The sequence below is a fragment of the Oryzias latipes genome, chromosome 8, assembly GCF_053564925.1.
Source record: "Oryzias latipes strain Hd-rR chromosome 8, Olatipes_Hd-rR_3.1".
Classification (NCBI taxonomy): Eukaryota; Metazoa; Chordata; class Actinopteri; order Beloniformes; family Adrianichthyidae; genus Oryzias; species Oryzias latipes.
This window is the reverse complement of record NC_136244.1, coordinates 21,174,534-21,182,836: the sequence shown is the minus strand read 5'-3', so window position 1 is coordinate 21,182,836 and position 8,303 is coordinate 21,174,534.

Sequence of the window (8,303 nt, the reverse complement as noted above, 5' to 3'; positions counted from 1 at the left end):
ACTGTTGGGCAAAGAGGCGGTTCACCCTGGACAGATCGTCAGTTTTTTTTGCAGGGCCAAACAATCACACCTAGTGACAATTTAGATTTCCCCCTACAAAGTATGTTGTTGGATTGTGGGAGGAAAACCCACACAAGCAAAACACACAAACTCCACACAGAAAGGACCCAGATGGGATTTGAACCAGCGCCTTCTGACTGAGGCCACAGTGCCCCAGAGATGTAAACTTGAGACTGTTGTTTTTCATTTTGTGATTTAAAAATACAAGAAAATGTGTAACTTTTTTTGACAATAAGTCTAACTTAACTATAAAGGTGAAGTTTACTAGTACTTAAGTAATTTCTTCACCGTTTTACTCCTACTTAAGTCGAATGACTGTTTTTACTTGTCTTGCATTGATTTAAAGGATAAGTGTTTACTTTTATAAATCACAGTCAACGCAGTAAATAAACAAACTGCTTGTCTTTTTGGCTTTGGTTTCACTGATTGACCAAATAAATGGGAGGCTTTCTCCATGTTTCCTGGATCGAAACCACAATCCACAGAATCTGCGTGTGATTGCAGTGGCCCCAACACAAACAGTGATCTGAAGAGCTGCAGAATAAACTTCCTCTGCTTGGACTCATGCACTCACTTCCGGAGGGAACCAAGTGATGACCAAGCCTCCTTTTCCCCTACAAGCAAAAGGGGTTCGAATCATCCACAAAAAAAAAGGCAGCAGGCTGGCAGCTGCATTGATTACAGTGGGCAGAAATTCCCACCTGATGAAGACATGAAAGATGCGTTACCAGCCACATTCCTGCTTTCTCTCCAGAAACATCCTTGAAACTAATTTACTGGGAAACTTAGAAACAACTGATTTCCTGAAAACTTCAGCAAACTCCGATTTAATCTGTGTCTATTTGTACCACTGGCTTAAAATACAGCAGGGTGCAGAAACCAGGCTCGGTTCCCACACCGTCTTGTGTTAAAATGATCGTCGTCCTGGTGTTTTTTGAGAAATCAGGGAGTCCACTAATTCAGCAAGTTCTGCAGTTTATTTTTGATTTCATTTTTTTGATTCATATCTGGCAGTGGCAGCAGCCCAGTCACAACAAAGCCTTTGCTGCTTGGTTTGCTAACCTTAGCACCCTGAGAAACACCATCAGCAATGTGAGAGGTCGAACCAAAGTTATTACTGTGGAAAAGTGCTTGAGTTTTGGCGGCCTGGGGGAGTCCCACACACAGAGACTGGAAAGGAAGCTGGAGGTCAGTTTTAGGCGGCTCACATCCTTCTCAATTTTTGTCCTGTTTTTGCAGTCTTTGCCAAAGTTAAGACAAACAAGATCCCTAGAAAGGATAATGTCTAACAGAAATGATTTCTACCAAACAACTCCGCTGCAAACTAAAGGTTTTTCACTTAATCATGAAAGAAGTCAAAACTGTGCCAAAACTTGGATATTTGTCAAATATTCTATTGAAAACAAAGACAAACTGTGCATTTGAGAAAATTGATTAACTGACGTTTGTCATCCAACTGCATGATTTTGTGTGGACTGTTGTGACAAGCTTGGACTTTTCCATATATGGTGCAGAGTTTGGCTGGTTGACGTCCTGTTTTTGAATTTATCCAACGATAAACATATCTGCAAAAATAAGTAGACATCTTTATGAGACTGGAAAAAAAAGACATGTATATAAATCCCTCCCTGATTTTCCCCCTGGCGCAAACACAAAGGGAACAAATACAATATTTGTGGACTTTTCCTGAATATGTCACTGAAGTCACGATGTGTCACGTTGAGCCAAGTCAGGCAGTTTTTAGACAAGACCAAGGAAGTGACGGGGATGACCTGGGAAGCTGGAATCTTTTCCGTCAATACTGCAGAGACAAAGAGATGTTAAAGGACGATGACCCTTTCCTGTTAATCAGAGGAGGCTTCTAAAAGAGGAAAGCACTCCTCCCTCCCTCCACCTCGGCTCGGGCAGTGGTGAGGTTTCCATGTTTGCGTTGGCTCATGGAGGTCTGATGATACCTGCATCCTTTTGGCATGATGCTGAGATTCAGAAGCTTATCTTCTGTTTATGTGCGGAAAGAAAAAGGAAGACACATTTTTTTTAACAAGTCTGAGAAACATTTTTATCAGCTGGTTACACTTGCTGAAATAAGCCAATTGACCATTTATTTGAGTTCCTGTTATATAATTTATGAAAACTGTGGATTAAAGATGTGTAAAAGTGGATCAAAGTCACTTTTTTTCATGTTAAACCATTTTATCAGCAAATGTTTTGGAATTATGTCAAGTTTTTGAGATCAGCGTGTGCAAAATTTCAGTAGTAACAACAAAATCGTTTAGAAAACTTGTATTTTTTAAAAACAATTTGAGATCTCCACCAATTTAGACAGATTTGCTCATATTCCAAACACAAGCATAACTGTGTTTTTTCTCTTTGCAAAAAAACCACTAAGACTGAAACGTTTTTCAGCACGTAGGCAAAGAAATGCTATATCTTTTTGTTCTCTCTCAACAAAAGCTCTTCAGAATGACGATTGTGGAAACTGAAGGGTTCATTTCAATTGTCTTGGCCCAGCATTGGTTGAAGATGATATCTAAGAATACTCTGACCTGTGCTTTCTTCCTGCCAGCTGAAGTTCAAGATTTGTCCAGGGCTCTGACTTGCTGTCTTTCATCCGCTTGACTGTTGGAATTGACCTTTGTAATGCTATACAAATGTCATGCATCACTGAACTGACAGCTTCTGTAGGCCGGGCAGGCGGGCATTTGGCCAGCAAGCTTTGTTGAAGAAAAGCTCTTTTGAAAAAACTCCTTGCCCAAGATTTTCCTCATCTGTGGATATAGCTAAAAGACCCACTCCGATCGTTTTTTAGGATATTTTTTAAATGTTCCCAGCGTTCTTTTAGCTGGAATTATGCCATTTTTTTAGCCAAAGTCCAAAAACGTGTGTCGTTTTGGAGGACACCGTTTCTGCAGAGTGGCAGTTGTTTGTTAGAAATTCACTTCTGATTGTGGCCAGGATCTTTATCATGGAGTAAGTCCTGCCTCACTTCCCACCATCCATCTGTTTACAAGCTCTCCTGCTAGCTTACAGCGCCAATACACCCCCAAACTAACGTTACTGGTGCAACAAAAATGGTGAGCAATATAGGAGCTATCCAGCCATGTAGTTTTGAACCACTCCAGCTCGGACGTGGAAAATGAAGACGTACACGGACCTACAAGTAAATGCATCAGAATGGAGCAGAGAGCGACTGGCTAGTCCAGCGTATTTTCTATGTCACAAATGGGCTTGTCTGCTCCTGATTTACCACAAGTAGAACAAAGAAATATTAAGTAATTCAATTTTAAGCTTTATATTCTTGATATTTGTCCTCCATAATCAGAAGACATTATGTTAAAAACACCAAAAATACCATTTTCATCGGAGTGGGTCTTTAAACTTCCTTTTTCAAAGGAGCTACTCTATTTAAAAAAAACAAAACAGCAAGAAACAACTAAACAGAATTGTATTTAGTGGTTCTTTACCTCGAATTGAGCTTGAGTAGCTGACAGGTCAGTGGTTTGTGGCTTTACTGGAACGAAGCACCAGCTGTGCTTCAGAGGAAAGCCTGAAAACTACCAAGAAAAATGCAAAAAACTCTTTTTAAAAATGTCCCTTTCTGTAACCAAAATGTGGAAAAGCAAATTCCTTTGTGTTGGCTGAAAGCTTGGTTATCATTTTCAACACTGCACGACTTTGACGCCTGAAGCTTTTACGTTCCAGCTACGGCGTTGAAGAAGTTTTGCTTTTAACGTCGTTGTGATTAATGTCCACCCTGATTTTTAGCCACAGTTTAAAGATTTTCATCCAAGTTGCAATCAAACGGCGACCACCTTGGCAGAGTCTTTGGGGAACCATCCAGCCATTTGAAGTGAGGCTTTTATTGCCTGATCAGTGAACGCTGATAATGTAGCAGATCCTTGATAACAGGCAAAACTCACATTCTTTTTGAACTGTCAGCTCAAAGGAAATGACTCGCAGTAAACAGGCAAGACGGCAAGCTGTGCTTTTTATCTCTGTCTTTTTACTTCTGCACCCTGGAGCTTCAAAGCTCCACAAAACCAGAAGTGTTTCGTGATGCAGTCACAATTTATTATTAGAAGATAAAAGGCTGTTTCTTTGGTCTAAAGACAAAAACATAGAACATCAAAGAATCACTGAAAGCACAGTAGTATTTAAGCTAATTCTGCCTTGGAGTCTGTGATCCATCTGCTCACATATGCAACAGAAAGCCAACTTTTGTCCCAGGCATTTGAATGATGCAGCAGGCTGCCATGGCAACCGTTTTATTTGTTGCGCTGGTTGTGCCAGTCATCTATCCTTTTTGCTGTGAGCTGTTCCCCCCAGCGGCGGCACACTTTCCCTCAAGGGAATTCTCATCCTGCATCTGCCCCATCAACCCCGGCCCCTTTTTTTTGTACTGACCCGACCAGTTCAAAAGCCGCTGAGCCCTTTGGACTGGTGTTTCTTCATAAAGGCCATCTACTCCCACCTGCAGAGAGGGTTAGAGGTCATCGCTCCCAGGGGCCAATGAGCGATGTTTACCACTCCAAACAACATTTTTATTTTTCATTTTAGAGGGTATTTTTGGTGTAGTAGAGATTCTCAGAACACTCATTTATGTTTTTTTGTAATGTCCGACTTTCATATCATCTGAAGGCTAAAGGTAGACGCAGTAGGAGAAGGTGTCTCCTTGGGGTCTTCACGGACAACTCTCCTCCCATCGGGGCCAAAAAGGAATCACTGGGTCCTCATCAATCTGCTTCCACATTCCACGATAGCTGACAAAGGGACTGCACTCTCTCTGCAGCAGATGGCTTCGCCTCGGGCTGTCCACGCCAAGCTCCCATTGTTCAGGCTTAGGGGTTTGATGCTAGGGTCCTACTCCTCCTTTTCTGGTGTCACAAAAGGATACTAGGGTGCAAAAGTGGATTTTAAACTTGTGTCTCATTCTTCATGCATGTCTCGTAATGTTTAATCAGAAATATTGTTAAAATTTACCAAAAAAAAAAAACTCTTTTTGGAGAGTTGTGGGAGGGGGATAGACTTTAGAATTAACGCAGTGATCTCCCTGGATTATCTTGATTCCCACAAGACTAAAAAGAGACAAGCGTGGCCCAGCAGGAGAACACAAGCAGCTTTCTGTCATGTTATCAGGAAAGAAGACGCCATGACTGAATGAGGCACACAAAATATATTGTGAAACAAAACAGGAAAAGATAGGATTTATCTATCACAAGACAGAAAAATATGCAACTGAAGTGAACAAAAGAGATGCCAACAGGTTTCCCTCAAAAACTTCAACACAGAATTATGTTGTATCTAATATAATCCTATTTTAATTACAAAAAACATACAAGAAAGACTTTTAATGCAATAAAATGTTCATCATGACCAAGAATAAGTTGTTCCCAGAGGAGGTTTTTTAGGTTTGATGTTTCCCATTTTTCACTGCTGTGGTTATTTACAGAGATGTTTTATTACTTAAGCAACATTTTATATATCTCCTTCTTTTAATTTACCCTGGTTTGAATTACAGTTTACTTGCTGAGTAAAAAAAAAAAGTGTTTTCACAAGTTTTTTAAGCACAACCCCATAAAGTAAATTTGAAAAAACTCATCAGGATTATTTGGTAGTGACTTTTCTTAGCAGAACCTTTTTACAAAACAATTTACTTTTGCAGTTTTACAGCCAGATAGAATTACATCGTTTTGCTTTTTTCGGGATCTGCAGAAGCCATAACTATTTTATGACCTTGTTCTTTGTAGCTCCTTCCTCCTGAGAGTGGAGGAAAGTGCAGGAGCTCTTTATGATGTGAGATTCCCTTCAAAATCTCTCTGCAGCTTCACCGGCTCCATTCATCCATTAACATAAAGCTGCCTCTGCATTGGAGGGCATGCCGGCCCAGCTTGCTGGGGCTTTTTGGGAGGGCGCTGCCTGTGTTTAACACATCTGTTGTCTTCCGTGTCTGAGCGGCCCTCAGACAGGTCTGTGCACCATGATCTTTTCATTCGGCTGTGAAAGGACCTTCAGGGGCTCCTGATGGATGGTCTTCATTCCAATGAGAATAGAAGTTAGTACAATGAAAAGAATGGGGAGCCACCACTCCAGCATTCTCCCAGACTCAAGCCCCAAGAACTAGCCTCCTATTAACCAGTTTGAATCGGAGTTGAACCATTTGAACCGAGATCATGTCCAGGCAAGTTCTGCTTTCACAATGGGAGCTTCATCTTTTAACACATCAAACTAGACGAACTTTAAACACAGATAAATTATTTTTGCTCAAATATCTGATCACTTTTAAAGACGATTCTTTCTGCAAGTGTTGAGAAAATTCCCTGTCAAGTGAGGAATCCCATATGAATTTTACTGTTGTTGTGTTGTAATGGAAGCTTGGGCCTCACGGGTCAGAGGATGTTTACCGCAGAGCTTCAGCATCACAGATCAGGACATCATGGGGATGGAGGGACACTAGACAAAACAATGTCCTATTTAAAGATGGGTCACTGCTAATAATAAACTGAGAGGGCTAGAGGGGTGAAGTTGAAAACAATCGCTTATTATTTATGTGTAGAAGACATTTTTAAGATGTGTTAGTTAACTAAAATGCAGGTGATTACATGATAGTATCTGTTATTTAACTCAGACTTTCTATCATGTGACTGACCTAAAGCTCATATTGGTATCATTAGCGAGCATCCATCTATCACAGCAAGCTTTTATTTTGACATCTGTAAGAGGCCCAGTAGACCCAGTTCAATAGCTTGTTCTGGTAATGTCTGATTGTGCACAGGACTTGTTAATATTCTGGTGTCGTTCAGTCTTGAATGCATCGCCAAATGCTGTTCCCGTTCCATCATCACTGTCAGCCTGCTTCAGAAGCCCCTTTTTTAAATCAAAACAGACACTTGTGGTCGGACACAATGGGCGTCATTGTTTCCCTTTGAAAGGACAGCATGTGCTTTGCTAATGCCGCACTTGCAGCAGCAAACCTCCGGGACAACTTCTGCTTTCAGCCTTTGATTAAGGAGCGCTGTTCTGCATGGATGACTTCCTACAAGATGCCTGAAGGTTGTGGGAAAGGGCCAGCGAGCAAGTGTTGCCTCCATCTAGGGCCTGCCCCGGCCTCGGTGAATAGACAGTTGAGATTCTGGGTGCAGCTCGGTCCAGCTGGGGTGTGGGTGGCCACTGGTGACGTGAACCTAGTTGAACAGATGTAACCTAGATGAACAGATTTTACCAGGTACAAGAAGAAACGGAGATATAGCCTCTTCTTCTTCTTAAAAAAAATATATAAACACGTTTCAAATGCATTTTCTTGTCTTATTTACAACCTGTATTTAACTGATAAAGATTACACTTTATGTTTCATTGATTCATGTAAAATTATGACATCACAAAAACCTTTTCTATTCAAACAGATCTTTGGAATTTATCCACAAACACCAAATGTTGAAACCTGTTGTCATCATACACACATTTCTGTTTGGACTTCTGTTATTCTCTCAGGCTTGCTCAGAAAAAAAAGATAACAAACTTTTTCACAACAACTCTTAAAATATGTCTGCTCAAATTGATGTGCGAACCACAATCATGACAGCAATGATAATTGTAAACAATATTGATGGGAAATATTTGGAGTTATTTAATGAACCATAAAAACCCCTGACAGCTATTTAAAATACAGCCAATCAAGATAATTGCTTTAGTTGGATGTTGTGTTTGTTTGCCTGTTGCCAAGCATTTGCAAATTCCTGCATGGAGCATTACCATCAATGCAAGGGTTAATGTAAAACCTGTAAAAGGTCACCTAGTTGAAGAGGAAAAAAACATTGGTGCAAAAAAAATCCCCCAAAATTACTGATTTATAATTTCAGGAATAATCAAATTTCTTTCTCTATGTGTGCAACATTTTGTATTATTTCCCAGCTATTCAGTGCAGGGTTAAACTAACCTGTCACAGATGCTTCTCGTGGGAAATGAAAAGCCTCATAAGTAGCAGTGCAGTTTCCCACGGATACTAGAAGAGGTCTTTACATCAGGAAGCTTCCTTAAAACCTAGTCTATAGCATTTTTAGCAAGCTAAATGATAGAAACGTGTGTTTTTTGGTTGTATTTGAGCTTCAGAATAAATGAAAAATCAGTTAAAAGTTCTTCCAAATGCCCACTGTTACTGTTTTCCGTTATGTGAAAAGCAAGCCAAAGATCCTCATTATTTTTGTCTCTGCTAATCCATTTAATATGAGAGGATCAGCCCAGTTGGA